At 36.8% G+C, this 18549-nt stretch overlaps 1 protein-coding gene across 11 annotated transcripts in view; it reads right to left on the bottom strand.

Annotated features, from left to right (window-relative positions):
- The window catches only part of CDH12 (cadherin 12), a 565327-nt gene that overhangs the window by 228066 nt on the left and 318712 nt on the right, over positions 1-18549 (bottom strand). For 6 of the 11 annotated variants that reach the window (XM_065052613.1, XM_021298011.2, XM_021298004.2 and 3 more), the window contains one exon: positions 10315-10458. The exons of 4 other annotated variants lie outside the window; for them this stretch is intronic. The gene's annotated coding sequence lies outside the window, so the exon portion shown is untranslated. Of the gene's footprint in view, positions 1-10314; positions 11299-18549 lie in introns of those variants that run through there. One more of the 11 variants, XM_065052614.1, reaches the window with a different exon arrangement.

Below are 18549 nucleotides of genomic sequence, written 5' to 3'. Positions count from 1 at the left end.
ACTACAAATGCTTCTGCTTATGGCTATGATAATCCCTGGGGTTAATATCTGACATCAGAGCAATTTGTTATCACAAGCCAATCTCTTGTAAAAGTTTGAGTTAGATATTGTCAAGACAGCAATTCGTTATTTCCTTAAGCACAGAAAAGGGAACATGATGGTAAGAATCTATGGAGGGTAACATGACTTCCAGAAAGCAGTTTTACCAGCTCACCACACTTGATCTGCTAAGGGGGGGACATAATGAAAGGAGGAAACCCTCTCTTGACCTTTATGTTGAGCAGATGGAGCACTTTCCAAATGTTGAAAAGAGAAGCCTCTCTGTGGGCAACATGGGGGGAAAAAAGAGACAAACCAAGTTAAATATTAAACAGCAAAGGAATATTAGCAGAAAACAAAAATCATTTCAGTACTGATAAGCTTAAATTTTTCTGAGAATGAAGCCTCACAAGTGCTGATGGCGTCACACCGGTAATCACATCCTCACCTAGTCTCCAGTGGTCAGAGCTGCTATACTGTCCATCATATGACGTTGCTTTGGCTTGATGACCACTCAAATAAGGATCTTGTCCATTACTCAACATCCTGGACATTGAATGACACTTCAACCGCAGACATCACAGTACAGTAGAAATCAAGATGTTATAGCTCTGAGACTTTGGCTTTGTTTAGACAGTCTATGAAACTTCAAAGCTCCCATGAGTGCTTATCAAACCTACATGCTCAGTTAGATTTTCTAATTCTATCAGTCATACACAGTATACCTCACAGCCATGCCCTGGCCCAGCTCCTGTTGAAGTCAGAGAAGGTTAAATTAATTCTTCATCCAGGTTTGCCTGATCTCAATTATTTTTTGCCTTTTCTGTAAAACTGATTTTGCCAGTTACTTCTGTTGCTGTAGTTTTGGCTTTGTTTTGTTTTGTTTTGTTTTTAACTGTGAGGCAATATACTGAGCAGACTTCACAATTTCTTTTCATTGTGTGGTTCATAAACGTTAAATCTGTTTTAATGAAATTAAAGCTAAGTTATAGCTTTACTGCAGGAGGGTTGCTTTCACAATACCTTGCATAAGACATCGTGTATTGTCTCAAAGAGGGATGAATAAGATTACCTGATTATAAATATCTTGTCAACGGTTATCAAATAACATTTATTTTCACAGAGAGCCTGAGAATTTTTACAATTATAGAATATCAAGTTCCAACATACTTGTGCTTATATTCTTATATAGAATTATAAAGTCACACTTAAAATGATTACTTAGAATTAATTGATCTTCCTGTGGCTGTGTTTTGCTTCAGTATCTGACCTATACATTTTTGCATCATAAAGAAAATGGGTATTAATATTTTAATTTGTATTCCTTGTATAAAATAAAAGATTTAACAATGTTTAAAAATAATTACAGCAAAAAAAGCCCTTAATTTGGAGAAGCCCAATGCCTCATTAGATATTTGCAAATAAACTGAAAGCTAGAACAATAATTTTGATTACTAATACTTTCTTTTTTTTACAGGAGATTTTTTTTTTTTAATTTCCTTGTATTATGTTTTGCCTTATATCCTCCTCACAACATTTATCTTGGCTTTATGGCTCTCTCTGCCTTTTGAAATGTTTGCCTTCAGGGGTACTGATGCTACTAAAGAACATTATATTTGGTAGATCTGCATTAAAAATCACTTCTTTTTCCTGACAAACTATTTAAAAATCACATTTATGCCTTGGAAATTATACTTTAAAAAATATTTCTATATATCCTATGAAACCTAGACCCATCTGGCCCAACTGTGTTTATTTACAAGAAGTGCAATTTTTATTTGGAAACATTATTGCTAAGGAGGTATGAAGGAGACATTTTCCAATACAAATACTATTGTTTACTTTTACTGGGGAGGGAGAAAATATCCTATCAGAAAATTTAGAAGAATGATTCCTAAATGGCTAGTTTAACTATGGACATAGTTATATCAGACCATTACTCTTCAACAGTGAAATCTGAAAATAAGAAGGGCAGGAAAACCATACAACACCAACAGATGTAACATTCAGCACTTGTATGTTTTAGATGGGACAAGACCTCTAGTTCTGTTCCCCTAATTAATCATTTCTGCACAAGACATACAGACACCAAGTCTAAGGTGGAGTCAAAGAATGATATATGCTAAAGTATGCTTTGAAATTATAATAAGAGAAAACTTAAAGAACAGCTAGTAGAAAGAGAAATGCCTGATGCACTTCACTTTGCGTTCAAAAATTTTTGCATTTTGCCTGTTTCAGCCTGCACTGATAGAAACAACAGGTAGGCTGCACAGTAACCAATTCCACTTTATCAAATAAGTAAGATTATATCAAGTTAGATTTACTAAAACTCAGCTTTTATTTAAAATCATCATCTACCACAAGGTATCCAAATAACATGAATGTGGTTCTTACCTAGACTAGGCAGAACATACGCATATATTTAGAAAAAGTTGTGAGAACTTCCATTCAAGAGAACAGTAAAACATCATATCCTTCCATTTTTAACTGAACTAGCATCCCTGGGCATTATCACAGAAAGGGCTGTATAGCCACCAGTCAATGAGAAATAAATGGTAATTCTGGATGTTCAGCATCCACCTTCCAGCCCTTCCACAGAACTGTAACAGCAACATTTAGAAAGACAGTTAAGTGTGTGAGTTTTCTATTTAAAATATTCATGCTCATTGATCACAAATAGGGCAGAAAAGTCATACGGTTACTACAGAAAAAGTGAGTTGATTAAAAAAGAGTGACCTTTAGAAAACATTTGCAAAATATTCCTATTCTTTGTTGGAACTTAATGCTCCAGGGAGTTTCAGGCAGAGTAAAAAAAAAAAATAAATTATATAGCTATATAAACCAACTAACCCACGTAGTTTAAATAACAAGCTTGAAGAAAAACACTTCCACAGGAAAAAAAAAAAAAAAAATTCTACTAATTGCTGTGTTCTTGGGTTTTTTGTTTGTTTGTTTGTGGGGTTTTCTGTTGTTGTTGTTTTTTGGGGTTTTTTTTGTGTTTTTTTTTTTTAAATTACCTATTAAAAACATTCAGATGCTTGCCCTGATGGCTCTGCTTCTTTCTGCTATACACAGCATCTTCGCTACACCCAGCCTAGAATTACTCATGTTCTTGGATGTTGGAACTCAAATATGTCCTTGACTGATACACTTTGGCTCTCAGAGTGAGAAAGAGTGACAGGTAATTGCTATCTGCTACATTTGATGGGTAATTCAGAGTGGGACTGAAGTCCATTGATGGACCTGAATTTAGCTGCTTACATGTTCTACGCAGCAGACAAAGGACATTTCCATTCCAAATAATAATAAAGGATGGGAGGGGGGAAGATGAGGAGACACAAGGACAAATGTCAAAGAAAGTGATGGTGCCTAAAAATTTCAATCGATTTATATGCAGTGAGGACCAAAAAATGAGATCAAAGTCTTTACATTCGATCACAAAACCATCAGAGATAAATTATACCCTTCAAAAAACATTTTAATTAGCTAGTTCATTTCAGTGTTTTCCTTATCAGCACTTACCTTCTCAACATCACCTCTTAATGTCTGTGTTTATTCTGACATATGTGCTTTTTCAAGCAGAAGCTGGGTATAGCATGTTTTATTTCTTTGTTTATTTTGACATACGTGCTCCTTCAAGTAACCATTCAGAGGTAGAAGGGCCAAATTACCAAAAGCCCTGTTTTACAGAAAACCTGAGTTCCACCGTCTAGGAGGTCAGATTAAAAAAAAGCTATTTAAAGATGACAATATGAAACACAGATGTATTCTGAGAGGATTGCTCATTACATAGTGACAGAAAAAGGGGAATATTTATTGAAAGACATAGGGTTTTTCTCTTCTTCCTCTTTTTCTTCTATCAGTGTAAATCAGGACTTCTGTAACATCTGTTTAGACTTACAGTGACAGTGAGGTAGATCTACACTAGACAGAAAAGGAATAAGAAGTGTTCTTTGTGACAGTGAATGCAATGAATTTATATTCCTTCTACCATTTTCACAAGATCGAGTTAAATATTTAAAATTACAGTAAACAAGTACAAAGATCATTAATATTTTAGTGAGAAATTAAAAGACCGTTAACAAGGAAAGATGCAAGTTTCCTAAATGGAAATGAAATGTCTTTTCATTTTGTTGTATAATTAATACTCCAGTTTAATGGTTGAAATATTACTTGAACCTGAAAAGTTTTTACAGAAAGCTTGTTGCAGCTAAATTTGAGTGACTTCAGAACTGGTGGAATGGTTTAATCATCAAATCTGCAGCAAAAGTATTGAGTAAAATTCTGGTCAAACTGTTCAAGACAATGGAAGTCTAGTCAAGAGAAACTAGTTTTTATCTTTTCTTCATGCTACAAATATTCTTAGAAAACCGTCTCTGTACTATCTAGTATATTTGTTCCATTTACAATATTGTTTTATTTGCAGTATTTTCTTAAATAGGAAAACTGAACCATGGGATAGAGCCTCCCCCCACCTCCACCCCCACCTTTTAGATTATGTATTGAACTAAATATAAAACAGATATATGAAGTGTGTAACATGCACAAACAAAGTCAGTATGCCTGAGGACAGGATGCCAAGAAGGTTATTCTTAATAAATGTACTTTGTGATCTTCATATAGGCTTTTAGGAGAGTTGCTTAAACTACCATTTAAATTCTATATACAGAAACACTGTACTATATATATATAAAGATTCCAAGGGGACTGAAGAACATAAGGCAGTGGTGGTAAGGAAACTCAGAACTTAGGTCACCACTGCAAAACACACCCTGAGGGTAGTGGTTGAACAGACTGAACAAACCAAAATTATTATGAAATGAATAAATGGCCACAGACAAGTGTTTAGCAAATGTGTGTCTGCAATTACAATTACTTTTAGCACTTACTAGCAGCCTTCAGAGAACAGCAGCCAAGAACCTACCCAATGCTTATAGACCCAAAATGACCTAGGTCAAAAAGCTAGATTTTGGGATCAGTGCTGGAGCACAGTGTTCATCAAGAAAGGTCAAAAGTCTCATCTGTTTTCTGGAAAATATGTGGGTTTGCATCCTTATTTACCTTCACTGGAAGAAAAAAAAAATTCAAATGTTTCTCTAACCAAGTCAGCCACAAGTGTATTTTGTAAGTATATTTGGTGTGCTGGACATACTATTAATGCAGTCAGTGAGCAAATGCATTTATGAAAAGAATAATAAATCTGATATATTTTTAAACAAAAACTACTCATCCAAGGCATTTCACTGAGTGTTTATCATCTGCTTTGGAGACTGTTCTGAATATACTGTAGTTGAAGCACAACATAATTCTGGTACCTAAACATACAGCTTTTAAACTTAAGTGGGAGACAGCACTTTATTATGAGTTAGGAGTTTAGATGCTCTCCTGTTTTGAATTTCAGACCTATATGTTTCTTATGAATGTCGCCATGAAGGTTTCTAGTCTGAGCTGAGATTACAGTTCTAGGCCATTCAGCACAACAGCGCAGAGATAGACTTCAACACCCAGACCCCAAATCACACTCTGCTGGGACACAGGACAGTAAACGTAGCTTACATTGTACATATGTCAACCAGTGCAGTCATTGCTTTAAAAACTATGGACATCTTGGATATCTCCAGGAGAAAGATGCCGTCCAGCCTCAGGACTGTCTGATGTACATCAAAGAGCCTGATCTTTACAAGAAAACTCTCTTTACCCTCAAAACTGAAGTGATACATTTGACAGAAACTGAACCACAGCTGCTCCTAAAGTAATCTGATCAAGTCTTATGATGCAATATCTTAACTCCCATTTGTTTGGGAAAAAAAACCAAACACCTCTGTAAATGATCCATTGCAATATTATCATTGTAATACATATCTTTTACTTCTGCTAAACACCAAGTCCAGTAATAAATGTGGCAATCTAGGTTTGTATTTTACTTTGACGTAAAAATTATCTACATGAAATATTTTATTCCCTGTAAGCTACCAGGCTTGAATATTCAACAAGGAAGCAGACTGAAGCTTTCTCCCTCTCAAAACAACACTGAATCCTCAAAACTGTGCTACAAAATTGTTGTCTCAACAAATAACGCATCCAATAAGACATGCCAAACCAAATGCCTTCAATGAGTTAAGTGGACCTTAATGAAAATTTCTATTAATACAAAGAAAGGCAAGGTTTGATACTCATCCTTTAACATGGTACATCTATCAGAAAGAACAATAAATAGAGAAGAAAATGTAGTAGCAAACATTACATTTTTGTCTAAATCAACTAATTATGAGCCTGAGAATTTCAGATGGTGCAACTTTCACAGTGGGTTGAAAATAACAGCCCCTGACAACATGCTTAAAACTGATGTATTTGCATGTATTTATAAAAATATATATATATATATATATATATATATATATATATATATATACAATGCAATATGTGTCTTTTTAACTGTAGGCTACGCTTTAGCCAGAACAACATCCTGAGGTATCTGAGTTAAAACTTGCAGAGCACCAGTTAAGAGCAGGTGACTTCTGCAGTATAGACACACACATAGACTCTAAAGCTGGAAATAGGACTGGCTCTCACTGTGCTGGCTACTCACTGTACTCTGAGACATAGCCCCTGACACAAAGAATCTACAATCTAAATCAAAAGTGCAGAGAAAGGGGATAAAGAGATGGTAGAATGTTGGAGCACAGGTATCCCATTCATGTCACTACTAGAGTTTTCAGAGTGTTTTCAGAGGGGTTTTCTGTTTCAGTTAAAGAGCAAAATGTACACAGGTGAAAAGTGAAAAAGTGAAAAAGATGATGTCTTCACAACATCAAAGGAAGAAAGAGGTGGATGTGAGATTGATGAAGCATTAACTCATGCCAGATGAAGAAAAATAAAGGAAATAAAAAGGAAGAATGTTAAGACGAATGGAATAAAAAGAAACACAAATAATTAGGAAGAAAAAGAATCTAGATGAAGAGGAAAGTGCTACCCAGAGGTGCAAGAGTAAGTGCCCAGGAAACAGACTACAAAAATAATGGAAGGAGCAGGAATAACAAGAGTGTCATGGGACATGGTGGTCTTGCTAACAAAGCAGATCTTAGCTCTCCAATGGGTGTTAGTAACACAGGGCTTTATAAATGCCTTCCTCTACAGTAAAGCAAATTACCAGATATCTTTGAAAAAGGAAACTGAGGAAACTCATTAATGCCTGAAACTTATTCTATCTCACTTCCACACTATCCTCTTGAAAGGACATATCTCTTTACATTACATTATCTGCATTATTAACTGTGGTCATTAACAGTTGTTTTATTTTTTCATATATGACTATCAGTGTCTTAGCAGAACTCCTCCTTGCTGCTCTGTGGTTGGTTTTATGTCAGTTTCAGAGAGCTCCCTTTGCTTTATGCCTTTCCAAACCTCAATTTAATAAATTTCCTTAAAAAGCCCCTATAACATTAAAGTATTAGCATCAAACACTAATTTTAAATGAAGTTAGGCCAGACAGCAATCATACTCTTCTGTCAGTAATAAGGAGATGTAGCTTGAGGCAAAAAAAAAGTAATAGTAGCCTTACTCAAAGAACTTGAAATACCTGAAATAAAGCAGAACTCTGCATACAGATATATATTTAACAATATCTCATAAGGTTTTAGAGTGAAAAAAAGGGCTCAAAAGAGGAAACTAGGCTATACTGACATGTCTTCCACTGCCTTCCTGTATAATCTGTGTTCTTACATTTACCAAGTCTGAAAACCTTCAGTGAATCAGATACCTCAAATTATTTGTTTAATGACGAATGATATTGCCTGTACTGCTGAGGTCACTTTTGGACCTTCACTACCTGTGAACAAGCCCATAATACATGAATGGAAAAGATTGGGAAATAATTATAGCATCAAAACATGAGGAAAAACAGCATTTCCCTCTGTTTGGTGATCTGTCATCTCATGCAATCTCTGAGACTAGCATGCCGGAAAGTAAGAGCTCTCCACTCAGAAGCAGATAGAACATCTGGTTTTGTAAAAAAAATAATAGATATAAGTGTGTTTGTAAGACTTATTTGGAAACTCACAGACACACTGCCATGAAAGCATGATTTATTTATTTTTTACTTACAGCACCAGCTTTGTGAGACAAAAGGGGAACAGAGCCACCATGTCAAACAATGTTTGTAGTCAGTCCTTGTGAAATATTGAAACAGAAGTTCCTGCTATTTGTCTGTAACGTTGATGTCTGTGACTGCTTAGGAATTGTTTACACTAGAAATCTTTCCATGAAGTGCAATAAGTTGCCTTCATTTTTTAAAATGAATATTCTGATGTATGTTTTTGAACACTAATTATGCTGAGCAACCATTGATTATTCATGAAGGTAAAAAAGTGTACAATGGAAGCTGATTTGTACATTCGAATATTTCTACCCTGGTCAAAACTTGCATCTCAGGATGCAAGAAGCACAAAACTCAGTATATGTCATATTAATGGAACATGAAAAAGAAGTAAGACATATGCTACAACAAAATGATGATCAGTGCCTGTAACTACTTCCAAAATCAACTTCCTTTCCAAGAAAAGAGTGGATATGTTGAGTCACCATTATAAAAAAACATTACTTTCAGAAATCATTGTAAGAAAGAAGAATATACCGATAGACAATTAAAAATGTCAGTATTCTTAGTACTTTCCCTCAAAATCTCAGGTCACTTTCTCATATGTTTCTGCTTTTGTGAGAAACAGAACTTGGTATTTCTCACTGAAAAAGCTAATGGATTAAGTAACAAACTGCAGGTAATCAAAATTTTTTTGTTTGTCTGGTGTGTTTTTTGGTGGTGGTGGTTTTTTGTTTGTTTTTCAGGGGAGAGGCAGGGAGTAGAGAGTATGAATGGAATAGGGTAACGGCTTGGGAGGAATTTTTGGATGAAAAAAAATGTCTCTCCATATTGAGTAACCAAGCTTTTATTGCAAGATATAGTGCCATGAATTGTATTATCAACATTGGGTGATAACCAATGATACAGATATTCATTGATAGTAAACACTATTGGTTGAAAAAAAAACCCAGTGCAATTAATTCACACTTTTATAAACTGTCTAGAACTTTGGCATCTGTTTAAGACAGCAAGATTCAAAATCAATCAACATTCCATTGAACTTTTCTCCCTATTATGACTTTTAAACCCAGTGTGTTAATTTTTGTGGACAACAGAAAAAACACAGACATGTTTAATACAACATATCTTAATTTGGTCCCTTACAGTATTGAAAGTTTGGGCTGTTTAGTAGCTCCTTAATTACGTCCCCTGACAGTATAACTATTAAGCGTGGAGTTGACTGATATTATCAAATTCAGTTAACTTTAGACATTTCAGCGTGGATACGACACAGGTATCCACCAGGTCATGCGTGTCTCTGACTTTTTCTTATTAATAATTTAAACTTTTAAGACAGCCTCTCTCATCTGCTTTTTTTCTTTCTAAATAAATATTTTCAATAATCAGTCTATTTCTTTTGATATGCCACACATTCTATCAGCCCATGAAAAATGCGTCCTCTCTATAATCAAACACTTCCCCCCTCCATATCCTCACCCCCCTGTCCCCACAACTACGAATTTCATTTTCTGACCACTTGTCTTGAACTCACACCCCCACTCACCCTTATGACCCACATAACTGCTAATCCTGCAAAAGCAACTATCCTAACCACACCAGCCTCCGAATATAAGATTACACAGCCCTCAGTCTGACGGTAACCTGGAAAGCTGCATGCATATTCTTGACTCACATTTCAAAAATCCCTGTCTCGTTTAAACGCCATGGGACTTTGAAGCCTTGCGTCTGCAAGTTCCTGCTTGCGTAGGAACGACATTCCTTATTCAGAGTGAAGTTTTATCACAATCTACTTTAGCTTTCCAGCTGCTGTGCTTCCCCAAATAAAACTACTAAGCACAAAGGAGGAAAGTGCGCTTGCCTTTCCTCTTCCCTTCTCACACGCCTGCACGTTTCTCACTTTTTTTTTTTTTACTTTTTTTTACCTTTTTTTTTTTTTTTTTTTTTCCCCAGGCTTCAGAGAACCACCGAATCAGAAATAACTGCAGCCATCCAGAAGAAGCTGCTTAAATCCTGAATCCCTCCAGAGAGGAGTTCCAGGCTGGGACAGCTGCCCCCAGCCCTCCCCGGAGGGAGGGCGCGGGCTCCCTTGCTGCAGTGCAGGCTGGCAGCTCACTCCGTTCCAACTTTCAATGCAGAAATTCGGCATGATGCAGTCAGCCAGATAAAGCAGCACTTACCTCAATTGAAACCTTTTCTCTGGTAAAGCTGAAGCATCAGTCAAATCAACAGCGATTTGGGGGTAATCTAAGTTTCAATCAACACCCTCCGGGTAGCTGCATACTGCTCTGTCTTTTTTGCGTTGATGTTGAACTCTTCACTGTCTAAAGGAGAGAGAGAAAGATAAGCTGAAATCCTCAGAGGCTCCTGGGGAGTGAGAGAAGAGGCACCAAAGCAATGTTTCTGAACATGAGATTCTCAGCAAGCGTGCTCAGGTCTGGAAGATCGTGTAACTGCTGTGATAGGCTCCTGTCATGTCCCCTGAGCTGTGAGATGATCATTGACCTGATTAGCTCTGAACACTCCCTACATGCAGAGGAAGCACTGAGAGGATTGGTGGGTCGCAGGGGAATTGGGAAAGGCACCAGGGCCGCTTGGGAATCTTCATTCTTCCAGACTAATGGATGTGCTGCAGCTGAGGCTGTAATTTGTGAGGAGGTTATGCACAATGTTAACCATCTGAGGACTTAAACAAATGTGCTTTTGCATGCTGTTTCTCTAGGTGCACCAGCATTCAACACAGCGTAGACCTGAGTAATTAGAGGCTGTTGTAGCTGTTTCGTAATACAACACTCACTGTATAAGATGTTCTGTAAGCTGAGAGATAAAGTGGGTTCATACATCTGTCTCTGACCCTGGAGACAGAAGCAGTTAATGGGCAGAATAAGTGAAATTAGCATGGTGGGCTCGTGTTAGCCCCCAGACGGCGATCAATCACCATGGAAAGAAAAAGAAAAGAACAACAGAACTCTAACAGACTAGAAATATTTAACAAGTGTATGTGGCAGTTTAAACAAAATGTAGAGAAAGAATGCCAAATCAGTACAGAAAGGATTCGTCAAGACAGAGATAAAATCAGTAGCCAAGCATAACAATACAAGTTCTCCTCTACACCTCCAGTAGAGGGAAAATAAAAACAACAAATAATGCACTTAAAGGACCTAATTTGCCTTTCACTTATGCTGATAATAAATATATAAATAAATCTATAAAAGATGATAGATTAGATTTAGATTGGGGGGGGGGGGGGGGGAAGAGTTAAAGAAGAATGAGGTTTATTTGTTATTTTTTTTCCGATTCCAGTGTATTAGAGAATGTAGATTTTTGTGTACCAAGTATTCAGGCTTATGTAGTCAAACAAGTTTAGCCAAAGTATGGCAAGTTTTATCACTACCCTCATCTGCTATTTTCCTGCTATTTTCCTGCTTCTTGGTCAACAATTATGGCACTAGCCAATTTCCCATTTAGATTTATCCATGGAAATACCAGTTTGCGACTAAGAGAGTTCACAGAATAACATGTTTACTAATGGTGGTCAGATGCACCAATATAAAATGGATGAAATTTTATTTTGATAGCAACTAAAGAAAAATATTTGGAACCTATAGTAACAATGTTAGTTCATATGTAGTTATCATAAGTTTCCATAAATGCAGAAATGAAGATAATAATAAACATATACTGGAATTTTTAATTGCATTTAGTAGGGGTCTATTTTAATGCATATTTGAAGTAAAACAGTACGATTGTAGTTTAGTAGGGTAAGCAGTCAAGAAAGTAATTTTTAAGTTGTTACGCAAATGGCAAAGGAAATGGATTACGTATTTACTTTCTGAAGACATTAACATCAGAAATATTACAGAGAAAACAGTATCATGTAACTTAGGTCTCTCAGAACTAACCAGGAAAGTTTGAATAACCCATTTATTTAGTAAGACAAAGAGGACAATGATTTGTCATCCTAACTTGGGTCACCCTGACTATAATGCCTGAGAAACAAGCAACATATGTAAGGTAAGTGCCCCATGTTCCCATCATACAGTCAGTAGGAAGAGACCAACTTTTCTACCCTGACAGCTGTAGCTATATAATTTTCATGATTCTCCTCTGGAATTGCCTCTCTCTTTGTACCAGTAAAAAGCTCCTCCATGTGAAAAATCTGATTAATAAAATTATCGTTGGCAATATTTCATATTCAGACAGCAAATTTGTAAAACACGGGTTATCTTTTAATATGATTTACTGAATGTCTGTCACCAAAGGATTCCCATTTCACCTGGGACTAATGATAACAAAATAATAATTAATCAAATAAGAAGGCTTTTACATGCATTAAAATGAAAAATAAACACATTCTTGAGCTTGATTAAATGAGTTTCCTGTGTTGAGACCAAGATGACTTTCTGCTAGAGCCCTCACTGAAAAAGTTACTTTCCTTACCATAACTTTGTACTACAGAATGGGCAGCAAGTCATTCCAACATTCACCACCTTATCTGTTCTGATATGGCATCCCTCGTGAAACAGGTAATCCACAGACACACAGTGTATTATTTATGATTTCAAATACAATGAAAAAAATTAAATATGAAAAAATACCTTATTAGGACAATTTCTTCACTATTCCTGAAAGCTTCCAATTTCACATTTCTTTCTGTTTTGTTTATTTGAGTCTGAACTCTCAGCAGCCCTGGAATTTTCAATACTTCTCTTAAACTACTGTTCCACAACCTCTGAGATCTCCATGTCAGGAATACTTTTCATGTTGCTATCCCCTTTTCAAATCTCTTTTAGTAGTTTTATACTAAAAATTCCACTCTTCTAATAGAAATTGTAATCTTTCTCCCTTAATGTTCTGATTGACTTCTAAAGGTTTAAAATTCAGCATTTGTACAGAAGTTCATAGTATATGAATGAATTATTTTAATTCTTTCTCACCTCAAGTACAGGTCTGAAAAAGAAAACAGCAGGTCCAGAAAAGGGACTAAATAATGCATGAGCCAAATTTGAAGTGACAACATTTTTTAAGTTCGTGCAGAAACAAATGGGACTTACTGATAACTTGGACAATTGTGTAAGAAACTGACATTTTAAATTCAGTGTTAACAAACAAAAGGATACAATAATTTGAATCACTTATAAATCCTGTTGCAGTCTAAATAACAGCAGCTAGTTCAGTTGTCTTGGGTCTTATTCTCAATCCTAAATATAACTTTACATTTTTCCTATCAGTCATTTAGATAAGCAGACAGAGGCTGTTCAGAACAAGGAGATCAGAAAAGTAATATATCATCAATAGGAGATAATATAATCACTTATATATATTAAAAAAAAAAATAGACATGGTTTGTGGCTCATACATTTTTATACAAAAGGGCAAGTACATTGAAGTAGTAAAAAAAAAAAAAAAAAAGGAAGGAAAAGGAATTATTTTCTATACAATCCATGATCAATCTTTGAAGTCACTGCCACAAACCATGACTGTAGCAAAGAATTTAAATATACATGTGTGAGAAAATTTTAAAGTCACAACAGGATTTGAAATGCATACACAAGAAAAATTTGTTTCAGGTCTGCTCATCAATGAGACACAAAAAATATTACCTCATGGGGAAGACAAGATACTAATCATGTTAAAAAATCCTCTACCAACTAATACCATTTAGTAGTAAAATTTAAAAGACATTTGCAGTATCATTGCATAAGCCATGGTAGTTTTCCTGGCAAAGGTCATTAGATACTCATGCTTCATTAAAAGAATAATTTGGTTGGTTTGTGGTGTATTTTAACAGATGAATAACACTTTTAAAAAGAGCTGTATTTCCCAAATTAGTCATTTGAATAGAGTGAATGGTAAAATAAACACAGAAAACTATACAAGTTTCTTAATCACATAAAGACCTTCACTTCAGAGACATGAACTACTGCAGCACAATGCTTCATTATGCATCAATGTAAATTCAATACAGAATAAAAGGCCTTAAAGGAACAGCAAGAAAAGTGACAGAATCACCTATGTGCTAAGGTAGTCACAACTTTTCTGCTGGCCCAAATCACACATACAATCAATTACCTTAACTCTCCTGATGCTCAGGAACTCAATGAACTAGAAGTGAATTGTGTCTTAACCCATGCCTTCAACATGCAAAACTTTTTTTCTACAGTTAAAAAGGTCCTATGGTACAAAAAAGATATACTATATAAGATGTACTAGGAGTGTCAATTTGGCCAGTAAGTTCTTTTTTTATAAGTAATTGATAAAAAGAGATATCGTCTGCTTCATTTGGGCTGGAAAAACAGCAACCAGAAAACAGGCATGGGAATACTCCAGGATAGCGGTAAAAACAGACTTTACAGAAGAGACCAAGTAAAACCATCTTTATCCTTCATCTGGCCAGGGAAAAACATATAAATAGCAAAGCACTTAAAGACATTAATAATGCTTTGGAGAAAATGAAAACCATTTGAACCATTTGAATTTTCACAGCCATCAGATTTTCTGCATTTTGGCAACCATTTTCCCCCGTGACAGCCAGGGACAACCAAAATAGATGACTCTGTGTACCTGACAATTGCCATGCATTTTAGCACTGAAATTTTACTCTCATTTTCATTAATTTCAAAAGCACAGGCTGAGCAGATTCAACTCAAAATTCTCATCTGGCTTACATCAGCATAGCTGCATTGATTTAAGTGGAAAGAAATACAATTTGTCATCAATGATTATTACAGAAGGTTTCAAAGATCAACCATCCCGCAACACCATCCAATATTTTATTTTTGACATCGATCTTTTTTTTTTTTTTTCAACTTTCTGGCCAGTGTGAATACAGAAAACACAGGAAGCTTGTTTGCATCTAACCAGAAGTGTTATCTTAAACTTTTGGCACCTTAGTTCAGTGCCTTGTTCAACAGGTTCTTGATGTTAAGGTAAAGATGTGATCCAGATGGAAGGAAACAGCTTTATCCTAGCCATACTAAGTGGAAAACTGCTCATTTCATCAGGCTCCTCCTTCTGGTAGTTCAAGGGGCTCAGACAAATCTAAAGCATTATTGCTGTTATCTGATCACTGTTCTCACTTCCAGTTTAGCAATAATAATCAATGCTGTTTGTTTTGCTTAGACCAAACTTCCAAAGATAAGAAAAGAAGTACAGCATATTGCTTTATGACATTTCTGATTATGTTATGCAATGTACAGTTTGAGTTTCATCTTACATTATTATTAAGTTAGGGTAGTTGACAAAGACAGTTTAATGTTAGTGCTCTCCTCATTGTTGGAGGTAATTAGGAGGCACAGGTAACTTTGGATTTAAGTAAAGGTCCAAAAAATGCATAAAGAAACAAATGCAAGCTTTGGAGCATCCTAATACCACAGTGGAACAGTTCCAAAAACATAATGACAGTGGGAAGGCTAGTGCTGGCTATTAATAAATACTCCATGATTCAGTTCTGGAAGGTATTAAAGAACATTGTTCTTCCCAAGAGGAGGAAACCTATGGGTAGAAAAGGTACAGAGCCCTGTAAGTGAAATGAAACAGGGAAGGACAATGTTTTAAAAAAATTATTCAAATCCACTAAAGAGAAAAGGAAAGGTGGAAAAAAGATGTGAAATGGAAACCATCCACCACTATTTTGATTATGCTTCTTCAGTTTTACTACCACCTGAGAAAAGTATACTTAGTATCACTGAGAAGTATAGTTCATGTTCAAGCACCAAGTGAATTATGATTGTTCATCACCAAGGGTAAGTCATGCTTGACCAACCTCATAGCCGTTTATGAGAATGCAACAAGATGGACGGATGATGGCAGAGCGGTGGATGTGGTCTACCTTGACTTCAGTAAAGCCTTTGAAACAGTCTCCCACAGCATCCTCACAGCTAAGCTGAGGAGGTGTGGTGTAGACAATAGAGTAGTGAGGTGGGTTGCAAACTGGCTTAAGGAGAGAAGCCAGAGAGTGGTAGTCAATGGCGCGGAGTCTAGTTGGAGGCCAGTATCTAGTGGAGTGCCTCAGGGGTCAGTACTGGGGCCAATATTATTCAATATATTCATTAACGATTTAGACGAGGGAATAGAGTGTACTATCAGCAAGTTTGCTGATGACACTAAGCTGGGAGGGGTGGCTGACACGCCAGAAGGCTGTGCTGCCATCCAGCGGGACCTGGACAGGCTGGAGAGCTGGACGGGGAATAACCTAATGAAATTTAACAAGGGAAAGCGTAGAGTCTTGCATCTGGGCAGGAACAACCCCAGGTTCCAGTATAGGTTGGGAAATCACGTATTAGAGGGCAGTGTAGGGGAAAGGGACCTGGGGGTCCTGGTGGACAACAGGATGACCACGAGCCAGCACTGTGCCCTTGTGACCAGGAAGGCCAATGGCATCTTGGGGTGTATTACAAGGGGGGTGGTTAGTAGATCGAGAGAGGTCCTCCTTCCCCTCTACTCAGCCCTGGTGAGACCACATCTGGAATATTGTGTCCAGTTCTGGGCCCCTCAGTTCCAGAAGGACAGGGAACTGCTGGAGAGGGTCCAGCGTAGGGCAACGAAGATGATTAAGGGAGTGGAGCACCTCCCTTATGAAGAAAGGCTGAGGGAGCTGGGTCTCTTTAGTTTGGAGAACAGGAGACTAAGGGGGGACCTTATCAATGTTTATAAATATATAAAGGGTGAGTGCCATGAGGATGGAGCCAGGCTCTTCTCGGTGGCAAACAATGACAGGACAAGGGGTAATGGGATCAAGCTGGAACACAAGAGGTTCTGCTTAAATTTGAGAAGAAACTTCTTCTCGGTGAGGGTGACAGAGCACTGGAACAGGCTGCCCAGGGAGGTTGTGGAGACATTCAAAACCCGCCTGGACATGTTCCTGTGCGACCTCACCTAGGCATTCCTGCTCCAGCAGGGGGATTGGACTAGATGATCTTTTGAGGTCCCTTCCAATCCCAAACATACTGTGATACTGTGATTGTTCAGAGTTATAAAGAAAGAAGCAGAATGGACTGTTATTTGAATATGGTATGTACCTGCAATACTATTTATTTACAGATATGTATTATAAAGGCAGTTTTGTTAAAAGATAGAATCCAAATTCTGCTCAGCCTTTCTGGTATGTCTCTGTATGAATTGAAAACTGCAGGACTACAAGAATGTACAGGACAGAGCAAATTTTGTATCTGAAGTTTATTTATCTCTGCTGAAAATTTCTGCCAGAGATACACACCTATGCAGTTCACCTGAAAACAGGTTACACAGCTGTAACCAAGGACATGGTTTTGTAGCAAAGTGTGACATGTAATTTCTGGTCTGGGTCTCCTTTTTGCTGAGGGCTGTAGAGGTCTTTAAGGCATAACAGCAATAACCAGGAGTGCCATGCAAGTTGCAGTACAGGAGCAGTGTGGGAGACAGAACGACTCAGGGACATCCTTTCTAAGGTACAATTCCTCCCTCACATCCTTCTTGTTCAAGTGAAGGGAACAGTGTGATTTGTGGTATGACCTGTCTCAGTAGGAATTTACAACAACTTCCTAGTAAAATCTCTGCCTGCTTACTCCCTGCATGCAAGGATAAGGGAGAGAGCATAGTGCAGAAAGTATTGTGTAGGGATGTAAGATACTGCTTGTAACCATATAAATATCTTATACCTATCCATTAGCCTCCATGTTCCTGTCTTTCTGAATAAGGAGGGGTTGCTTGTCCCCTTGAAGGGGACAAAATGGAGCTGCATTTTAGTCTTGGGATTCTCCCTGGCATTTTTATAGCTGAAGCCTGTTCTGCTACTTACTCAGACTAATGCTATAAATTTAAGACACTTTAAGGGCCACATTTTTTGTGTCATAAACCATCATATCTGTCCATTTTTCAGTGGAACCACAAGGCTTTTATAATACCTAGAGAAAATCAAATCTCAGGAGTTGACAACATCTCTGCCTGAGATTGTTCAGACATTATTGGTTTCTGGAAAAGCTAAGAAAAATATAATAACAAATACAAGCATTAATTAAAACAAACTTTCCAGCAATCCTAACTTGCATGTCTATGACTATTTTTTAGCCTTCTAACTTGAGGGAATTTGAGTTTGTTTCTTTGTTTTGTTTTGTTTTGTTGTTTATTTTGAATTTTACTCTTGGCTGTTTTTCCTTACATGATGCTGCTCTTATCTTTTTCAGTTTGTCCATTTCAGAGTCATCTTTTAATCTGTTGGGTTTTTTTTAATTATTTTTAAAAAAATCTCATTTTTCTCTTCAAGTTACTTGAATGTACTTGTTCTCTAGCTATAGGAAACATCCTGTTTCTTACCTTAATCTGCTGTCTCCACTTACTCGTTCCTTATTAATGTTTATTCCTACACAATTCTAGTACCACAAGTGCTTCCTATCTTTCTTCTCTAAGGATTATTTTCCCCATCCCTTCTAAAGCTC

The sequence above is a fragment of the Columba livia genome, chromosome 2 (genome assembly GCF_036013475.1).
Source record: "Columba livia isolate bColLiv1 breed racing homer chromosome 2, bColLiv1.pat.W.v2, whole genome shotgun sequence".
In the NCBI taxonomy this organism is placed as follows: Eukaryota; Metazoa; Chordata; class Aves; order Columbiformes; family Columbidae; genus Columba; species Columba livia.
Note: the sequence above shows the minus strand (reverse complement) of the source record. Positions and strands in the feature narration are given on the sequence as shown.